Below are 22,148 nucleotides of genomic sequence, written 5' to 3'. Positions count from 1 at the left end.
TGGTTTAACTTATTTTGTTTTAGATACAGCAAGGATTGCTAGACAAAGCCACACCACATATGTCCTTCAGATGGATTGTGACCTTCCTGTTGTTTGTTTTATACTTTCTTAGAGTGTATTTACTACAGGTAAGTCATGTGTGTTCAGTCTGTAGATTTTTCCATTGACTGTAACTTCTCGACCATAAGTCAGTCTCTGCCACAAGTCAGTCTTGGCCATACATGTAAGTCAAGTATAGTAATTTTCCTCAAGTCTACTTTTATCACAACACCTTACATAAGTCATTAAATTCCCATTTTTTAGCTTGACAATTTGAAGAATAGGAAAAGCTTTTAAACTGACCCGGTATTGGCGTATCTGGCATACTTTGGTTAAGCTTTGTGTGCAAGTTGTTATCGCCAAAACTAGTAAAAGGAGTGTGTTGAAAACTCACACACATATTTGAGAGCATCATAGTAGGTTAATAATTAAGGCCTAAAATTATAACATGGATTTTGACAGAATTTTGGCCCTCTTTTAACTTTAGACAATTTTACATTATCCTAGCTCTTGATTTTCTTATCAAGCATGACAGCTCTTGTTTCACTTAAAATGTTTCTTTTCTAGTGCAAAGTTTACAATCTGCTATATGTCTATATGTAACCCTAGCAAACACTTTCAAAGTTGAGATTTTTTTCCAAAAATATGTATGAATATGTTTGTATTATTGTCTTATTCTATACCATCAATGCTTGATAATTTGTTTCTCTGGCATGATAATAATTTTTTGTCACATAGTTTGTTACTAAAGATTGATAATTCTGTCAAGGCTAAGTTTTATTTTATTTCATTGCAGGGCTGGTATATAGTGACGTATGCATTAGGAATATATCTACTGAATTTATTTATTGGGTTCCTCACACCAAAGATAGATCCTTCCATGAATATGGACAGCGATGGTTTGTGTATTTCATTATTATAACAAAATAAATGTAGAGAATAATAATGATAAAATCGCTAATGTTGGGTGTCAAGATTTGAGAATGTGTGTACTCCCTTAATTTGTAATTATTAAAGGAACTCCATGGAGGTTTTTTGACATTATGGGCATGGAAGTAATTTTACGACGTTTATGTTCCAATTTATGTAGGTCTATTCCAATAACTTTTATGGAAAGTTTCTGATCATTCGCTCACTTCTTTTCGATAAAAATCATTCTTATTATGAAAACTGTTACAAAATTGAAAGGCATTGCAAAGCCTTTACTTAAATCAGGCCAAGGACAGCAAATGGGTGTCTCCTTAACATTACAGATTGGCACTGTCTAATTAAATTATTTATAACAGAAAGTTTGGCTACAGAAGCAAATTAATTGGTCACAGAAATATTAATTTGGTCGCATGGTATCTTGACTATGTTAGAATATGAAATTAAACAATTGCACACATTTTACTGACAGAAATTTTAGATGTACTTATTTGTTTCAGAAGATGGCCCAGAACTACCAACCAAGTCATCAGATGAGTTCAAACCCTTCATGAGGCGGCTGCCAGAATTTAAATTTTGGTAGGTCATAACTATATGCTTACAAATGCGAAAATATTTAAATGTATTTTGATTTCTCTAAAATATATCTTTATCTTTGGTTATACACATGTTTATGTGCTTATTTTTATTTCAATGAATGTCAGTTTGCTTTTAATGAATTTCTGAATAAAAATTAACCGTTAAGTTATATTTTGAAAATATTTCAGTTATATTTATAGTGACTTTGTCAAGATTGATATCATTTCTTATGCAGAAATTAGTATTCATTTGCAAAGCTAGACATTTAAATGCAGAAAATAGCAGTCATTAATCTATTGGATCAGATCGCTTAATGTCTAGGTTTATACAATTGCCTTCTGATTTTACTTTATGAATGAAATATTGTCAAAAGGACTTCATTGCTGCCAACTTCATATATACATTAAAATTGTACTGAATGCTAAAATATTTGTGACAAAGGTAACAGAATGTAAACAAAGTGGTATTTATAGCATTTTTTTTTTACAAATAAATGAGCCATAAATAAGAATTGAGTTTTTAGAAAAAAAAACCAGTAAGTATCGGGTTTTAGAGAGAAAGGCTTGATAGATAATTGTTGTTATAAGATGTTTTCTTTATTTGCAGGTATTCGGGAACAAAAGCAGTGTGTATAGCGATGTTCTGTACATTTTTTGAAGCGTTTAATATACCTGTATTCTGGCCTATTCTAGTGATGTACTTTTTCATTTTATTCTTCATTACCATGAAAAGACAAATTAGGGTAAGAACTTTAGCCTGTATACATTTTAAAAATATTTTGACGATAATACTAACATGTGGCAATATTTATAAATATTTTCAAAAGGGTAGTGTGTGGTTATATTTAGATATCAGCTTCTGACTGAAATAATGCACAAATGATCATCTTAGATCTTCCTCTGGAAAAAGAGCTAGAAAGTTACCATATGACTTTTACAGTGTTGGTGGGACTTGAAAATGGAACCAGAAGAATTTCTTATACTTGAATTGAAAATATGCTGACTTTGTTCTACAGTATTTAACATTTCATAGCTGTTTAGAAGAAAAAGTCCGGCTATTATGATCGGGCGGGCAGAATTGTTGTTGTCTTGCAAAATCTTGGATATAGCTGTTATTCAAACATTTCAAACTTAGAATGCTGGCTTATCATGACAAGATGCTGGCATAATTCTGAAAGCAGAATTTTTGGATTTATGCCCCTTTTTAACCTGAAATTTTTTAATAGACGAATGTTAACACTGCGGTAGAGTGCTCTTGTCTTTACACTTACATCTTATATTGACATGGATACTTGTTTTCAGGCACTTGCCTGAAGTTCAAGTTTGTCTACAATTGAAAGCGCTCTCTTTTCTATATAAAATCAATTAAAATGATACTAAATTCAGGGTTTTCTGGTCTTCTGATATTTAATTTTCACCCACATATTGATTATTGAGGATGTAGTTGACGCGAAATTTTTCCACTTTCAAAACTTATCTTGCTTTTTTTTCTACGAAAAAGTTATGAGTGATAAGAATGACCATATTTATGTACTGGTCACTGTCTTGGAACAACTTAACTTCTATGCTTTGGGCGTTAACATAAAAGTACTGCGTAGGAAAGTTTTTAGTTCTGCCCACCTTGTGAAAATTTAATGAGAAACAAAACAGTGTTTTCCATAACTACTAAAACGTAATTATGTATATAGATATCTTTATTTCCATTCATGTTATCTCATTTTTTTAGACCTTTATTATATGAACTGATTTATATGATAGTTTGACGGAAAACACAAGAAATCAAATTGTGGGCTTATAATTCAGATTGCATTATTGAATAGGAGTTGTTTCCCTTTAATCAATAAATTTACTTTATATATTTACAGCATATGATAAAACACAAATATGTTCCTTGGTCAGGGGGGCAAGACAAGGTACAAAGGAAAAGGGGGACACTGGAAAGTTTTGGTTTTCTAAGTTTTAACAGTTGCCGTGGAAAACATTAGTGATTCCCAATATATTCTAGTTTTTTCTGCCATGTTTTTGACCAGTGAATTATATGAAAATAATTTATTAAAAAAACACTGTGAAAATGTTGAACATGTGCTCAACATGAACGATCAATAAAAGAGGGAAAGGAGTTGTTTACATTAACCTATTGTCAAGTGTTTGTTTGTTTGTTCGTTTGAGAGTTCTTTTTTTATTGTGAATGTATTCAAGATTGTTTAAAGAAAAAATGTAAAGAAAAGAGCGTTATGATATGTGAGATGCGTTTTTTCTTCTTCTTTGTTTTATATTATTTATATATTATTTGATTTTTTGCATGTAATGATGTCAGTATATGAAATAGTGATAAAAGTTTGTTTACTTTATAACTAACCATAAGATGAATACAGCAACATTAACAAAAATATCTAGTATTAAAAAAGTTAGATGATATTTTGGCCTTTGGGTATTCTGTAACTTTTTAGATAGAAAAAATGTGTAATTTATTGTCTTTTGTGATATTAACACCTTTCTTTAGAATAACAAATCTTAGTAAGCATGACAAGCATAGTGACAGACCTGTGAAGACCCTTCATGAACACAAAATTTATTGCCAGGGAGGGGTACTTATTTTTCTGTCACAAGTTATTTTTAGACAATTTCTCTTAAAAATGGCACCAATTTTCTTCTTGCAAATTGTATAATATCTCCGAGCTTTTAAAAAAAACCTTTTTAAACATTATAATATTATATTGAAATATTTCTGTCAACAATTTTTATTTACTTCGTCAATTATAAATTGAATGAAAATATGATTATGCTAAACTTTTTTGATTGAAAAGAATGTAATTCTGCCATACAAAAAAACAATCTGAGGATAGGTAGCCTCATGGATTCAAACCTCGTCAGGGGCAAGCCGTTGTTTCAGTGACCAAGAAACTTTACACTCATTGCTCAGTAGGGATTTGTTAAAAAAAGGAATTTTTAAGTGTGGTTTACTAGCTTCCTACACAATCAAACTAAAACAAAATTTATATTACTTAATGTGTATGTTTTGTTATCATTTACATCAGAAATTTCACGTTTGATACGTGTATCAGTAATTGAATTCTAAACAATTAGGAAAGAGAATGAATGTGGTTTCAACATAAATTTTGCATAAGAAAATCCTTTTACATTAAAAAAAAATTCAATTTTAAATATTTTAAATTTAAAAAAGATTTTTTAATATAATGAAATTGATCCCTTTTGTAATTTTTTTGGGCTTTTTGGATTAAAATATATTAAAAAAAAGATTGATTTTTTTATAGATTTGAGAACAAAAAAGGTTTAATGAAATGACCAATGTTGGGGTTAAAATTTAATAAATTTTTAAAGTTTTTATAATGTAACTATATTTTTTAAAGGTATAAGTGAATATCTGCGATTCTGTTTTTTTCTAGTTTATGGGGTTTGGGAAAACACTTTTGGGGGTAAATTTCACGGGTATTCTACCCAAATTTAAACAGCTTTGTTTGAAAAACTAATCTAAAAATTTTAAACCTTTTCTAATTTCCAAATAAATTAAAAATCATGTTTTTTGACAAATACCATTAAAATTAAATGTCCGGCATTAATCACCAGGGAGTTTAGAAATAGTTCATTAAGATAGTTCATTAGGCACCATCTAAGTTCATGTAGATGAAGTATTCTGTCAGGTGAGAGTCAGTTTGTTATATTTGGTTGTCTAATCATATCAAAAGTTGTTAGCCTTGTACATTGTAATTGAATGGTACAATCATTAAATTTGTGTAGTGGTTTTACTTTAGTTTTGAATTAAGGACAAGTTCATTCAAATCTGTAAGGGAGTTCAGTTAAAAAATAAGAAGATCTTCCACCAGTATAGGGCCTGGTCAGACTGCATTGGTGTGTAGACTGGCCTGGCTCTAAACTGATGGACTGATGGGAAAGACCTACCCTTTTTGTAACCAGCCGGTTATTGATGTATTGTATGGATTTCTGAAGTCTTTGCCATTAATATTTGTATTAAAAGGATAAAATTGAGCGAACAGCAGTGAATTGTAAATAGATGTTAATGATTTGAAATTGAATGTTACATTACATATGTATTGCTTATTGGCTACAGTAGATCAATTGTGTTACCATTGTATGATGTTTTAATTTAAGGTTCAGATGGCCATAACAGGACACCATACAATTGTTATAGCATCCTTCTCAGGTTTAAAGTGTGAATGGTGATTTATTTAAATCTAATTCTTTTCTGTTAAAGAAGGCTGAATCCTAGATATTTAAACCAAATACCTGTATCAAGATTTTTTTTTTCATTATTTATGATCTTTTGGCAACGTGAAATACATGGTGTAGAATGAAACAATACACAATTATATTGCATGTCTGAACTAAAAAGCTGGTGGCCTTTTTTTTCTTGTTAATAAAAAAAAAGTGGGGGTCAGGGGGGCAACAGGGGCATAGCCCCTGATTATTGCCTCCAGTATGAAGCAGATAAACAAAGGGAAGATAAACAAAATTGTGCCCCTCATCATCTGGCCCTGTGTTCACTATAACAAACGTCAGGATCGGGATCAAATGATCCTGATTTTTTTTCATTGTTTTATAAACCTAAAATTGATAGTACAATGTATTTTTCTAAAATTAAATGGTACATAAACACAATGTAAAAATTTGCTCAAGCCTATTTTTGGATGATACCCACAAATAACAAAACAAATACTAAAATAATCAGATTAAAAAAGGATTAATTTTAGTATAAGGATTAATATTTGGATCATTTGTAAAATGCCCCTTATCGTGTTTGATAACAAAAAAAACAATAAAATTTCATAAAATTCGGTTTTAAGTTCAACTCTATCAATTTGATATTGAATTGATTAAGGACAATCAATGGAGAATATTTGAATTTTTCTTTTATCCTGATCTTGATCCTTAAGTCTTAATGAATCATGTTAGTTACAGTAACTTCCTGTCTATTTTTGTGTACAGGTATAGTCCATTTGTCGCAATACATTGTATACTATTGCAATTTAATAAGCATCTAATATCTTTTCTATAATTAGATTTTATTCTTTGTTTTTTAATACTTTGTACCATTAGAATTTTAAAACTGATATGTTTGGACTAGAGTTCATGAATCATTTTGTTAGGTTGAAGCTATCCAGGCGGCTTACAGAAGGTTGTTGGACTTTTAATTCTAGGGTTATTTCTTTGTGTTTTCTTTCCAATGTGCATACTAAGTATTAGTGTGTCTTTTGGACATTTTAAGTTATATGTTAAATTATCTTTAAAAAATGCATACAAATGTATTAAACATACACAAATGTAATACAAATTTACCTTGATTTTGAATATAAATATTGATTTATAATGTAATATAAATGAGCCGTGTCATGACAAAACCAACATAATGGGTTTGTGACCAGCATGGATCCGGACCAGCCTGCGCATCCGCGCAGTCTGATCCGGATCCATGCTGTTCGCTATCAGTTTCTCTACTTGTAATAGGGTTTGTAATCGAACAGCATGGATCCTGATCCATGCTGGTCGCAAACCCATTATGTTGGTTTTGTCATGGCGCGGCTCAAATATTGATTTATAATGTTACATGTTATTTCGTGTTTGTGTGAAGTAGTAAGTTTATATAGAGAAAGTAAAGAAACAAACATATTTCATGTAAAAAATGATTTTATCCATTTTGTATTGTAGTTGTATCAAAGTTTATGAATGTATATTGCAGTTTATGCATTCACAAATGCAGGTAATTCAGTTGTAACCAGGATCTGCTCTGATGGGCAATAGTGGGAATTTGTTTTTTTTTGGATAAACAAACTTTGGGTAAAATCCCAGGTAAATTTTAAATGCTCCCCTTTGCTGTAAATAGCAAACAACCCCGAATATTTTGGTGCCAAAGCAAATTCAGTACATTGTCAAGTCAGATACAAAATTGAAAGTTTGATAAAGTTTGGCTCACTTTGCCTCAGAGGGCGGGACAATGGGTTACAATTGACTAGTACATTATACTTTTACCGTGTACATTATGCCTTAAAACAGCGTGTCTGGTTATTATCATGTTACTTGCAATAAAAAAAAAACTTTTCCTGTTTCAGATATTTTTCAGATGCTCTCACAAGAGTTAAGATATTACAACTAAAATTATAGTAAAAGCGTTCTTGAATTGATATTGATATAAATGTATTTAATGACTTTTTGTGTTTTGTTTTATTAATACAACCTTATATTAAATATTTTTTCATTTTTTCCAAGATAATTTTTTAACTCGCCTGTCACTGGATGAAATGTTAAGATCATTGGCTGTGGCTTATAAAAGTTTATTATGCTCTCTGAAATTTTTCAGGGGAGCATATAGTTGCCGCCTTGTCCATCCGTCCGCTTTTCTTGTCAGGGACATAACTTTGAAACAACAAGAGGTATCAACATGAAACTTTGTAGGTAGATAGATCTCATTGAGTAGGTGTAGCATGCACAAGAACCTTAACTCTGCCTTTCCTAATTTTTAAATTATTGCCCTGTTATTTTTACACGGGCCATAACTCTAAAAGTATAAGAGGTATCAACATGAAACTTTGTAGGTAGATAGATCTTATTGAGTAGGTGTGGTGTGCACAAGAACATTAACTCTGCCTTTCCTAATTTTTGAATTATTGCCCTTTGTTTATTTTACATTTTGAACTTTGTCCGGGACATAACTCTAGAACTATAAGAGATATCATCACGAAACTTTATTGATAGATAGATCGCACTGAATAGAAGTGCAGTGCAAAATAAAAACACCATTACTCTGCTTTGCCTAATTTTGAAGTTTTGCCCTTTGTTGTTTTTTTTTATACTTTCCTGTGTCCAAAACCTTCTCGGGGAGTATGTCAACCCTAAGAATGTATCTTACCAAGGCTGTGTACTATTGGCTACATATATTCAAATTTTCATCTTGATACCCCCAAAGAATTGATAATGGATAGTTCCAAAGATAGAAGCTTGGCAAATTCTTTTAAGAAATTCAATTAAGACTAGTGTTAAAGAACCATAACGTCTTCTGAATATATTGACGGCCTTTATAGAATTTATATAATAGAGGGGCAACAATATGGCCATAAAGAAAAAAATGGTACAAAACTTATGCTTTTGTTTATTTTCAAAATGTATTCATTTATTTTCAAAATGTTAAAAGTCAGTAGTCTTCATATTTATGTGCTAATTTTAACACCATCTGATCATGTAGAACAAATTTAATAAGTTTAATTTTTCAAAATTTACAAGCAGAATTAACTCCGGAAGTTTGCTACACACAGAAGTATTTGAAGATTAAGATTCAAAAAAAGCATTTGAATCTGGTGTGTTTATACAATAATTATTATTATTATTTTTTTTTTTGAATAATTTTTAGCTCGACTATTCGATAAGAATAAGTAGAGCTATTGTAGTCACCCGAGCGTCGGCGTCTGCGTCGGCGTCGGCGTAACCACTTATGTTAAAGTTTTTGTAATAGTTTAAATATTTTCAAAGTCCATTGACATATGGCTTTGAAACTTTGCACACTTGTTCACCATCATTACACCAACCTGTAGACAGGAGGAGGTAACTCTATCAAGCATTTTGACAGAATTATGCCCCTTTTTAGCTCGACTATTCGATAAGAATAAGTAGAGCTATTGCAGTCACCCGAGCGTCGGCGTCCGCGTCGGCGTCGGCGTAACCACTTATGTTAAAGTTTTTGTAATAGTTCAAATATTTTCAAAGTCCATTGACATATGGCTTTGACACTTTGCACACTTGTTCACCATTCTGACCTCAACCTGTAGACAGGAGAAGGTAACTCTATCAAGCATTTTGACAGAATTATGCCCCTTTTTCGACTTAGAATTTACGTTAAAGTTTTTGTAATAGTTCAAATATTTTCAAAGTCCATTGACATATGGCTTTGAAACTTTGCACACTTGTTCACCATCATGACCCCAACCTGTAGACAGGAGTTGGTAACTCTATCAAGCATTTTGACAGAATTATGCCCCTTTTTCGACTTAGAATTTATGTTAAAGTTTTTTGTAATAGTTCAAATATTTTCAAAGTCCATTGACATATGGCTTTGAAACTTTGCACACTTGTTCAACATCATGACCCCAACCTGTAGACAGGAGGAGGTAACTCTATCAAGCATTTTGACAGAATTATGCCCCTTTTTTCGACTTAGAACTTACATTAAAGTTTTTGTAATAGTTCAAATATTTTCAAAGTCCATTGACATATGGCTTTGAAACTTTGCACACTTGTTCACCATCATGACCCCAACCTGTAGACAGGAGTTGGTAACTCTATCAAGCATTTTGACAGAATTATGCCCCTTTTTTGCTTTAGAATTTATGTTAAAGTTTTTGTAATAGTTCAAATATTTTCAAAGTCCATTGACATATGGCTTTGAAACTTTGCAGACTTGTCTAACATCATGACCCCAACCTGTAAACAGGAGGAGGTAACTGTATCAAAGCATTTTTTTACTAATCAAGCACTAAAAGATAGTCGAGCGTTGCTGTCCTACTGACAGCTCATTGTTCGACTTAGAATTTACGTTAAAGTTTTTGTAATACTCAAATATTTTCAAAGTCCATTGACATATGGCTTTGAAACTTTGCACACTTGTTCACCATCATTACCCAACCTGTAGACAGGAGGAGGTAACTCTATCAAGCATTTTGACAGAATTATGCCCTTTTTCGACTTAGAATTTACGTTAAAGTTTTTGTAATACCTCAAATATTTTCAAAGTCCATTGACATATGGCTTTGAAACTTTGCACACTTGTTCACCATCATGACCCCTACATGTAGACAGGAGGAGGTAACTCTATCAAGCATTTTGACAGAATTATGCCCCTTTTTTGACTTAGAATTTACGTTAAAGTTTTTGTACTACCTCAAATATTTTCAAAATTCATTGACATAAGGCTTTGAAACATGTTGAAATTTTATACTCTTCTTTGAGAGCATAATAGGATTCTCTCCAAGGCCTATAACTGAAATATGGATTTAAAGAAAAATTTTGCCTTTTTCTTTACTGAGAAAATTTTACCTTTTAATCAAGGCGTTTTTTACTATCAAGCACTAAGAATAGTCGAGCGTTGCTGTCCTACCGACAGCTCTTGTTTTTAATATGTTTGTATTTAGCTTGCCTGAACACAAATGGTTCAGAGGTGAGATTTTGTGATGGCAGTGCCTGTATTCAGTCATTAAAGTTATCCACAATTTCTTGAAAAACATCTCCTCAAGCCCTTGATTCATTTTGGCTAAACTTCAAAGAAGTAATCTGGGGTCACTTAGTTTACATAAACTTGTATAGTAAAAATGCCTTAGTAATCCTTTTCTCTGAAATTACAATGCCCAGAGCTTAGATAGTTGGCATGTAGTATCACCTTAGTATATATAAACTTATCATAAAAAAACAACATTTACGCTCTTTTCAGAAGCAATGGTATCCAGAGCTTAGAATTTAGTATGTAGACCTCTTCAAATGTCTGTAAAACATGTGATTGTACCTCGGGTCAGAACTGATTCTTGTCACTTAGTTTATATGGACATAGAAATATTGCATCTTATTGAGTGAAATTACAATTCTAAGAGCATTGGACATATTTGTCCTGTAGCATTTCGTAGCGGAAATCTCTATACATGTGTTTCTTGCATATCAGACTGGCGTTTCCGTTAGTTTTACCCATGCCGGAAATTTTACCCATGCCGGAAATTTCATCTGGCATCGGGGGTTCCAGATGAGTCACGTGCTGTACAATGGCACGATAAAGATGACGTCATTTTACCGTTATGAATGATTTTGCAATTCATACGCTGTTGAAAGAAAGTAGTTACGGTTGTAATGATATAAATTTTCATTGAAAATAAAGATAAAGAATTTAAAATATAATGGAATATGGTAGAATATGCAAGAAAAAATATCTGACATATGTTTGCGGTAAGCCTCGTTACCGCCCAATGGGCGGGTCACCTCGGGACGGATATTCCGATCCGAACCGCAACATATGACAGATATTATTAATCAAAAATGTTCAGCTTGGGCAAAAAATGACAAGGTCAGTGTGATCTTATTATTGAGACTTAGACACAAGATTTATTTTAGCAGTATGTCTCAGGTGAGCAATCCAGCGTCATCATGGCCCTCTTGTTTAGATAAATATATCATTTTCCCCTTTCAACAATGTTCATAAAATATGTATAATTTATGTGAAAAATAGTGCCATTTTAATGAAACTGTTCCATTATTTTACACTCCCTGAAACATTAGCCGGTATTAAACTTTTGTAATAAAGATTTCCCTAGAGACACCTAGGAACACGGCAAGAATTGTTTATTTCAGACTCGCAATTCAATTGAGATCAACTTAGTCATTTATCATAGGTTCCGTACGTATACATAGGGTAACTAATAACTCCGCACGGGATTGTGAAAATGCATATTTAATGAGTAAATATCATTTTTCAAAAAGAAAATATTCGACAGGCTTACAGGTCTATTTTTATGGGATTTAAGTCATAGTGTAGAGACGCTTGCAGAGATCGTCATCACAAAGTAGATAAATATCCCCTTTTTTGCAGATTGTACATTTTTCTTTCATGATCAGTGAAGTCGGAAAGTGCATATTATAATACTGCACGTTTGTAACGTCACTTTTTATTGGATAATCGTGACGTTTATATAGTTTTATATACACGGCTGCTGTCGACTCATGAAAAAATCTTATTTTTTTCTTTAAAAAATGATGCTTGCTGTATTATAAATTCGTTATAAAGATTGTTGGCAGGTTATATGGCCGTATATAAACGGCTGTTTGCAATATAACCCTCGCCTAGCGGCTCTGGTTATATTTACAAATAGCCGTTTATATAGGGCCATATAACCTGTCAACAATCTTTATCATGCAACTACTATGGTAACTGCCCGATAACACTTGCCTGATAATTATTTTTGATATCAGGTCAGTAACCTGATATCAAAATTAAGCCCCGCCCATTTTAACGGACTTTTTTCAATTGCTTATATTCTCATTTTCATCAGCATGTGAATTCTACAATGTTATCTCATACCCTTACAAGTCTTGAATCAAGGCGCGATATTTATTCATTTTATTATTTCGATTTCAATTACGAATAAATTAGATAGCGAATAGTTTAAGCACCAACTAAATGAAGTGACGTCATAATTTATATTGCAAATGACATCATCGATGTTCACGTCACACTATACATGTAATCATAACAAACAGACTAGACGATTTTCTTTGAGAACTTGTAAATGTTTACTTTATTTCGCCGGATTATAATTTAAAAAGTGAAGAAATTGTTTCGTTTAAAAAATAAGACGCATGGTTGTGTACAGTAGCTTGTGTTTGATTGCCGATTTGATTTCTTTGATTGAAATTATCGTGAACTTTTGAAATTGACATTTCAAGACAAAAATTGCAGTAAAGTTTAGTTCATGTGATTCTAAGTGGATTTTTGGATCGATGTTTAAATTAAAGGTAAGATTTTTATCGTATTAAGCCTACATTCTTTTGTATCTTTTATCCAAGTCGAAAGAAAAAATGGCCGCCATTTACAAATTCTCAGTTTCAGGGGCGGAGGAATTTGTTTTCAAGAATTATTTCTTTGAACAAAAATCCCCCTTTTTAACGAAATTCGCTATTTAAAAGAAGATTATTTTGTTATTTTGACAGTTATGTGTTACATGATAAATAGAAAAACATGCTACTGTCTTTTGATATCAATTTTATCAGGCTCGGCTGATATGGACAGAAAGGGCTCGGCAAGCCTCGCCCTTTCTAGCCCATATCAGCCTCGCCTGATAAAATTGATATCAAAAGACAGTAGCATGTTATTCTCTATTTATAACTAATGATATACAGAATACGGTATTAAATTGTAAGTAAGTAAGGTAAAGTAAAGTAGGTAAGGACGTTATTTGATGAGGCTAACACATTCAGTTTCCCGATCTTCCATGCGGGCCTCAATTTAATGTGGTAATCCAAAACTGTTTTTAGTCTTGCTCATTTTTATGTGGCAAAAAAAAATCGCTTGGAATTCATTCAAACCCCCCAACCCTCCCCCGACACATGATTTAATCTTGACTCAAGGCTAACTTAACCATGACTTTGGTTTTCACGTCATACTGACATTGTGCAAGACCAGACTGTTGCTACTTTCCAAACCTGAAACCTAACACGCGGAAAGATACCTTGCAGAAAACTTGCATTTTTAGCTCGACTATTCGATAAGAATTAGTAGAGCTATTGCAGTCACCTGAGCGTCGGCGTAAGTGTCGGCGTCTGCGTCGGCGTAACCACTTATGTTAAAGTTTTTGTAATAGTTCAAATATTTTCAAAGTCCATTGACATATGGCTTTGAAACTTTGCACAATTGTTCACCATCATGACCCCAACCTGTAGACAGGAGGAGGTAACTCTATCAAGCATTTTGACAGAATTATGCCCTTTTTTCGACTTAGAATTTATGTTAAAGTTTTTGTAATACCTCAAATATTTTCAAAGTTCATTGACATATGGCTTTGAAACTTTGCACACTTGTTCACCATCATTACCCCAACCTGTAAACAGGAGGAGGTAACTGTATCAAGCATTTTTTCTTATTATCAAGCACTAAGAATAGTGGAGCGTTGCTGTCCTACCCGACAGCTCTTGTTAATAGTCCTTCAGGCGGTTTCAATAAGGATAGCTTGAATACATATATAACAGTTCAAAGGTCATTGCCTAAAGAGATTGGTAGAAATTGTGTATCCGGATGCCCGAAACCTTTAACTTTGGCACATAGTCTGTACATCAGATCGATGTTAGCAGTATAAATTTATAAATTAAGTGGTCAACACCTTCACACATCTTTCTTTTACGGACATTATACATGGTTACGTGCAAATCTCTGCTGCCTAGATGGTCTTTTTTCATTCCCGGTGCATTGCTTACTTTGATTTTGCACGGGCCGGTATAACTCACACGAGTGTTGCATGGGAAGAGTAGTTTACTAGCAAGCTAATGAATCAAAATCAATAATTTCAACACATTTGATGGAATTTTGCTTGCACAACAGACTGGATTTTCTAGTGTATGCACGGGTGCTTGGAAAAGCAGCATTCTTTACAGCGACGTAATTGTATGCAGTAGAGAATGATGTAATTCCGCTTGTGATACATTGTACTTTTTTAGCTCACCAGAGCCGAAGGCACAGAATGAGCTGGGGGTGCTCCGGCGTCCGTCGTCATGCGTCAACAATCGTCTTCTTCTCTGAAACTACTAAGCAGATTTACTTCAAATTTGGCCTGTAGCATCCTGTGACAATCACTCTTGAATTTGCTCATGTCATTCCAATTGGCCCCTTTTAGGGGTCAGCAGAGCTAAAAATAGAAAAACCTTTAAACATCGTCTACATGTTGATGATCACCAAACTTTGTCTGTAGCATTCTTGGGTAGTCTTTTTTCAAGTTTGCTCATATTAATTTGATTGGCCTCTTTTAGGGGTCTCTAGGGCTAAAAATAGAAAAACCTTTAAACCTCTTCTCCTACAGAACTAATTAATGGATGATCACCAAACTTTGTTGCATTCTTGGGTAGTCTTTTATCAAGTTTGCTCATATTAATTTGATGGGCCCCTATTAGGGGCCGCTAAAGCTAAAAATAGAAAAACCTTTAAACTTCTATTTCTAAAGAACTAATTGATAGATGATTACAAAACTTTGTCTGTAGCACTCTTAGGTAGTCTTTTATCAAGTTTGCTAATATTATTTTGATTGGCGCCTTTTAAGGGTCTCTAGGACTAAAAATAGAAAAAAACCTTTAAACATCTTCTCCTACAGAACTAATTGAAGGATGATCACCAAACTTTGTTGCATTCTTGGGTAGTCTTTTATCAAGTTTGCTCATATGAATATGATAGGCCCCTATTAGGGGCCGCTTAAGCTAAAAATAGAAATACCTTTAAATGTCTATTTCTATAGAACTAATTGATGGATGATCACCAAACTTTGTCTGTAGCATTATTGGGTAGTCTTTATTAAGTTTGCTCATATTAATTTGATTAACCCCTTTAAGGGCCACTAAAATTTAAAAATAGAAATACGTTAAAACATCTTCTCCTACAGAACTAATTAATGGACAGTCACCAAACTTTGTCTGTAACAATTTTGGGTAATCTTTTATAGAGTTTGCTCATATTAATTTGATTGACCCCTTTTAGCTAAAGCTAAAAATAGAAAAAAAAAAACCTTTAAACATCTTCTACTTTTGAACCAATTGATGGGTGATCACCAAACTTTGTCTGTAGCATTCTTGGGTACTCTTTTATCAAGTTTGCTTATATTGATTTGATTAGCCCCTTGTAGGGGCCACTAAAGGCTAAAAGCTAAAAATAGAAATTAATTTGATGAGCCCCGTTTAAGCTAAAGCTTAAATACCCCAGGTCATGGCATTTCTTCAAATTATTGTTTAAACATATTCTATGCTCAAATTTGATATTAGAATATATTTACATTCCAACACTGAAAAGCAGTTGTTTCTGGTGAGCGATTCAGGGCCATCATAGCCCTCTTGTTTATTGCATGTTGCGATTTGCTTTTGATGTTCCATGGGTGGTTTAATACGTACGTACGACTCATAAAACGATAAATTTGCTGAAGGCATTAAAATATTTCTGAAGAACCTATGAAGACTTCCAGTTTGAGACACTGGAAATACAATGGTAACAAGAAAACATATTTCATTATATAAACACTACATCAATAAGGAAAATATGTAATTTCAAGTTTGATTTAAAGAGAAACACGCGTAACGAGGTTCTTTTGTATCAAATGCCTTTATAATTACTTGTACCTGTTTCACTTAGTCTAGTACATACATATATGAAAGAGCTTCTGATCGCTACATAATTATTGTGTATATATGAAATGTCCTTTTATTACAAAGACGTGTATCAATTGGCCTATAATTACTATTATTTTTGCAGCGGAAAAATCGAACTGAAACACATAGTTTCACAAAGAATCTTTTGATGTTTGAATGCATTCAATGTTTTCAATTATATATGAATTATATAGCAAATAATTATTTTCCTGGCAATCGTAAATAATGAGCAAATTTCTATAATGAAATAGTTTATAGGAGCAAGTACAGTTTCAATGAAATAAAGGAATGTTTTTTTTTTATGAAATTAAATTAAGCAAAAAAGGTAGAGATAATTCATGTATTTTTGATAAGAATGGAACAATAAAACTTGATCGTTTGTGAAGATAGATTATAATTATTCATAAATTGTTGTCATTCAACGGGGTTCGCCTCGCGTAGTTTTAAAATATATTTTAAAACAGTATTCGCATGGGCGATAGAATGACAATATCATAAATTACATATACGTTGTTCATTTCTTAAAGAGCAAATTTATTTTAAAAAAAAGTAATCGTGTAAAATATCACTGAAATTGAAGCAAAGTAATATTCTAACTAACGATAAGGCTTCTTTACACCACCCAACTAGCACCAAGTTTTGGGGGAAAAACCCTCAAAAACAAACCTTAAAAAAGATGACATTAGACTAGCCTTGCGACTCACAATTTGATCAAAATTTAGCATGCATGACATTCATTTTCTTTCAAATAGTGACAACAATATTTAGCACAATAAACAATTATATCATTTACTGACATTCCGTTAGAAAATTGAAACAAAATGATTGGGGAGGAGGGGGGGATTAAAAAGTAATGCAAAAATATAACTGGGTTTACAAAAGGCATTAAAGAACCTGTGTACACGTGTAAATTGTATTAAAAAAAAAAAAAAAAAAAAAAAAAAAAAAAACAAATACGGCAAACAAAAATCCAAAACAACAACAACAACAAAAAAATCCAAAACAAAAAATGTTAACAAAACAACAACAGCAGCAGCAGCAAAGAAACACAGAAACAACAACAAAAAACCCCAACAAAACAACAACAACAATAATAAAGTTAACAAAACAACAGCAGCAGAAGAACACACAAAATAACCACAACGAAATCGACAAAAAGACAACAAAAAAAAAAAAAAAAAAAAAAAAAAAAAAAAACAACAACAATAAAAATAACTTCAAGAAACAAAACAAAACATAAGAAAAACCAACAAAAACGGTGCATTTTAAATTCCCTGTAAATGTACACTTCCAAATTAAAATCCCTTAAAGTAATTCAGCCATCTTTATTTATTATTCACTCGTTTCAGAGTTTTAGTGTGTGTTTTTAGTGTTTTTCTTAATATTAAATAGGTGAAAAAGCAAATCCTTTAAAAACGCCCAAGACGCCAAACATGAAATTGTTGCAGACTCAGTTTGATTAAGCATGTTAATTAAGTTTGTGGTAATATACAGTCATAGCTGATTTTCAAACCTCATCTTTGTGTGTGGCTGTTTTTTTATGAGTTTTGATTATCGTTAAATTGAAATGTCCTTGGTAATTTCGAAAATAGACTCGTATTGTAAATCATAAATAAACAAAAACTGAAAATATCATAGTAAATTCATTGAAATGGTTTCTATCACATCATAAGGGAAAAAAACACACTTTAACTTTACGATTTTTCTCTGTCTATTGCAAGACTCACAGGTCTCAAACCCTCCCCTTTCCCCGCCCTTATGTTCAAAATCATCTAGCGCCTGCCCATGTCGAATCAATCAATACGATATGCTTAGTTTAGTCGAACCATCTTATTACATCTACTGAAGTATATCATTTTAATTTAAAATTGATGATTTTTCATTGAAACTTAACAGTTGTCAGTTTCACGTCTGTTGATGTAGACAATAAGTAACCATGTCTTTAATTTATGGATTTTAGACAAGCGTCAACAATTTCAATATGTAAGTTACAAGTTTTAATTATTTATTTATTTTTGCTTTTTACTTTCGTTTAAATTATATTATTATTATTATTATTATTATTATTATTATTATTATTATTATTTTAAAATAATCTTTTCTATTTTTCGCCAATATGAGCATGGGCTGTAAATAAATAACTACATTTTAACAATTTTTTTGTAAATGTTAACATTTTTATAACGATTTCGACTTATATTACTGAAATTCAAATTAATGCTACTCAAGTTTTATTTGAATGTAACTAAAATTTCGACTTATGTCATTGATGCAACTAATGTTTCCACTGATGCAAATAAACTTTCCTCTGATTCCGTTTGATATAACAACAATTTCGTTTTTCTTTTATATTTAAATTTCGGTTAATGTTACTAAGATTTCAATGGATATAACCAAAATTTCGGCTGATATTACTAACATTTCTGCCGATGTTTCTAAAATATCGATTAATGTTACTGAAATTTCGTCTGATGTTTTTGAAATTTCGAATGATGTAATAAAAACATTTTATCTGATGTTATTAAAGTTTCAATTTCTATTGATTTTATGAAGTATTTTCCTTCTTTTTTCCATCTCTTTAATGAACATTAATCCCCTTAAGCCCCCCCCCCCATTTCGATTGTGTTGGAAGCTATAATCATACTGAAACACTCTCGAATCCGTTCCTGGAACCAACCAGTACTTGAAATGAGTGTAAAGTTTCTTGACTGACAGGGTTTGAACCCATGCGGCCATCAATCCTCACATTACTACATGTAGTCCGACGCCCTAACCACTCGGGCACGCCGCCACTTAGTATTTTCCTTAATGTCTAGCGTGTATTTATTCAAGATCGAAGTTGATCTTCTTTAATCCCTTAATTTAAAAAGCAACACAAAACTTTAGAGATCTTATTTATGATAATTTTATTCTTAAATAAAAACAATTAAACGTACGTTTAAATTGGACGATAATTGCGAGTCATAAGATTATTTTTTTCAAATCTAGCAGTCATTCGTATTTGGTTAGCATTGATGAACGATAATTTTTCATGTCATGACAGTCACTTTCACTTGGCCATGTGTCAAACATGTTAAAGTATTATTTTTTTCTTTTGTTTTGTAGTGTAATGAAATTATTTTAACACAGACAAAGATTACGGTTAAGTACACGAGATAGGTAGGAAATAATATGCTTTTTTGGTATTTTCCATTTCAGGATATTGCTGAGGCGTTTGCTACTTTTTGGTTTATTTCACGTGACATGTAAGACATTTCCCCTTTTTGCTTTTTGGTAACCCATAAAATGTTTCATTATATAAATAATAGAATATTATTTATCGTAAATCTTAACCGATCATGAGGGATAGTGAGTGAGTTTGTTGTATTTTAAATAGGGTTTTACACCGTTTTCTATTTCATTTACAAGAGTAAATTCCAAATTGTAATTATACGAGGTTTGTCCCTACTAAAGTTGGAATAATAATTGTTTGAAATAAAAACAAATCGTCACACTTTAAAAAAAAATATCTATTTCAAAGTAATGTACGTAATTCCCACATGAACCATTTCATGCATTTTATGAGATACAAAATAAACATTTGGAACTATACAGTGGAAGCCGCGCTGGTCACGACGTCATTTTGACTTCAACGTCATTTCATGAAAGTTTCATTGGATATGACGGCAGCAATATAATTTTATTCAATTCGTTCTTAATCATTAGCAAGAAGCTATCTTTTAAAGGTTGTGAAGTTTTTTAGTTTTGTGTTTCAATTATTATTTTCTGTTCTGTACATTTTCCTATATGTATACTATTTACCCCCATCTTCTTTGATACATGTACATGTTACGAACATGTTACGAACAGTTCATGCAGGGCTACACAGGAAGATTTATAAGTCATTATTTGTCGTCTTTACACATTACGTTAGTTCTTCACATTTCACGTTCGTACTTAACCTTTACATGTAACTCAGTTTTGGCGGGGCGAAAATTAAAAAGTACGAAAGTGCAAAGATAACCCTTGTCCTGTATTTTCCTTTGTCCCGACACATGAGATGGAGTTGTTGTCCGTCTTATAAACATGGCAATAGCTCAGTGGTCATAAATTTTTATCATTGCAAAAGGTGGCACGTTGAAATCCCCGGACTTCAACTCAGGTTGGATAGATCTGTGGACCGGGTTGAATACTACAGAATCTGTAAAGATCGTGGTGCATGGACTTCAGGAAACTCCTTTATTGGTTGATGTCCAGGTCAAAGATAATGATTACGGCACCATTTACCAAGCATCAGGTACGATAAGAATAGCTTTTAAAATATTAATGGATAGTTAACGTGTCTAGGTGGATAGCCTATTCCTTTTTTATTTTAAGAAATTCGCTTCATTGATATATTCCACATTATCTAAGGAAAAATCTGGCAAAGGGTATAAGTAACTTTAGGCATTGTGAGACTTAATTGTATACTTAAACATCAAACGTGTATTATGTGCAAGTCGTTGGATTATATTTTGATAATTACGACTAACATTTGGCGTCGGTATACTGTTTTACTAACGTGGCAATAACTTGACACTCATGATTAATTTTTATTACCATTTTGTTGTCTGACATTTAATTATATTGGTTTAAATAATAAATATCAAAACACTTTTCAATAGCATAAGATTCAACTCCTTGCTTCAAATATATTATATTTGTACAAGTCAAATACATTTGTACAACGAATTGTCTCCCTTATATATGGGTAGGAATTCCACAAGGGACATTGACTGCTTTCATAAAGCTATCCGGCTTACAGAAGTCGGTTCAAGTTAGATACCCGCTTGCATAGTTTGGCACTTGAGGTTTTCCACCAGCGTAAAGGATTGAAATCCGCCATAATGTCACTTTGCAGTAACGGGTTAACTCGTATTGATTTATAATAGGAGTTAACCCGTTACTGTACTTAGGAAACGGTTTGAACTTGAAAGAACCAATGGAATTAAAACCAAACTGAATAAATAAAGATATTTGAACATGATCTTAAAATTACTTTACTTATGTCCTATTTCAATGGGTATAAAGTACCAATGCTGTCTAGTACATATTTTATGTTTTAGGACACATAATTCAAAATAGAGATTTAAGAGCACCAGAGTCCAAGATTAGTAAATCTGAGTGTTGGGAAAGTAAATGTCGAAAATACGAACCAGATAGTGAAAACGGAGTAATGTACATTTATAACGAACGTGTTGTCAAGGTTATAGCGATGGCTAGAAATAAAAACAGGGACTACGGAAGATGCAAATTCACGGGTAACTTGTCTTAGTATCACATTTAAGAAAATAAGTCTTTTGTCATATTTTCATCATAAAATTAAAGTTCTTAAAAGCTTACTACCTTTTGGATAACATACTGCCGTTTCCTTAAAACAGACTTTAATCCTTTTATTACAGCTGAGTTGCCGGATGGCTTGATGACGAAAATCCGAGTTCGGGCTTGGAAGTCATCTAGTTTGCCTCAACCATCTGTTACAAAGACTTCAACTATGGGTAACGGGCAAAGAACAATCGAATTCGAGCATGGTTTTGGAGTGTATCCCGATCTCGTGATATCAAGGACAAGATATATTAACTCTATTTGTAATTTTTTTCGGAATGGTTACTCAGATTCAATAGGTATGTAGCAAACATATCATATGAATTTATAAAATACAAGCCAATCAAATAACAACCTAAT

At 32.3% G+C, this 22,148-nt stretch overlaps 1 pseudogene; it reads left to right on the top strand.

The window, feature by feature from the left end:
• The window catches only part of LOC132724691 (uncharacterized), a 31,256-nt pseudogene extending 9,149 nt beyond the window's left edge, over window positions 1-22,107 (top strand).
• The last annotated feature ends 41 nt before the right edge of the window (window positions 22,108-22,148 follow it).

Source organism: Ruditapes philippinarum, unplaced genomic scaffold (genome assembly GCF_026571515.1).
Source record: "Ruditapes philippinarum isolate M1 unplaced genomic scaffold, ASM2657151v2 ctg502_1_1_1_1, whole genome shotgun sequence".
Lineage (NCBI taxonomy): Eukaryota > Metazoa > Mollusca > Bivalvia > Venerida > Veneridae > Ruditapes > Ruditapes philippinarum.
The sequence above is the reverse complement of the archived record's forward strand: the minus strand, read 5'-3'. Positions and strand labels throughout refer to the sequence as shown.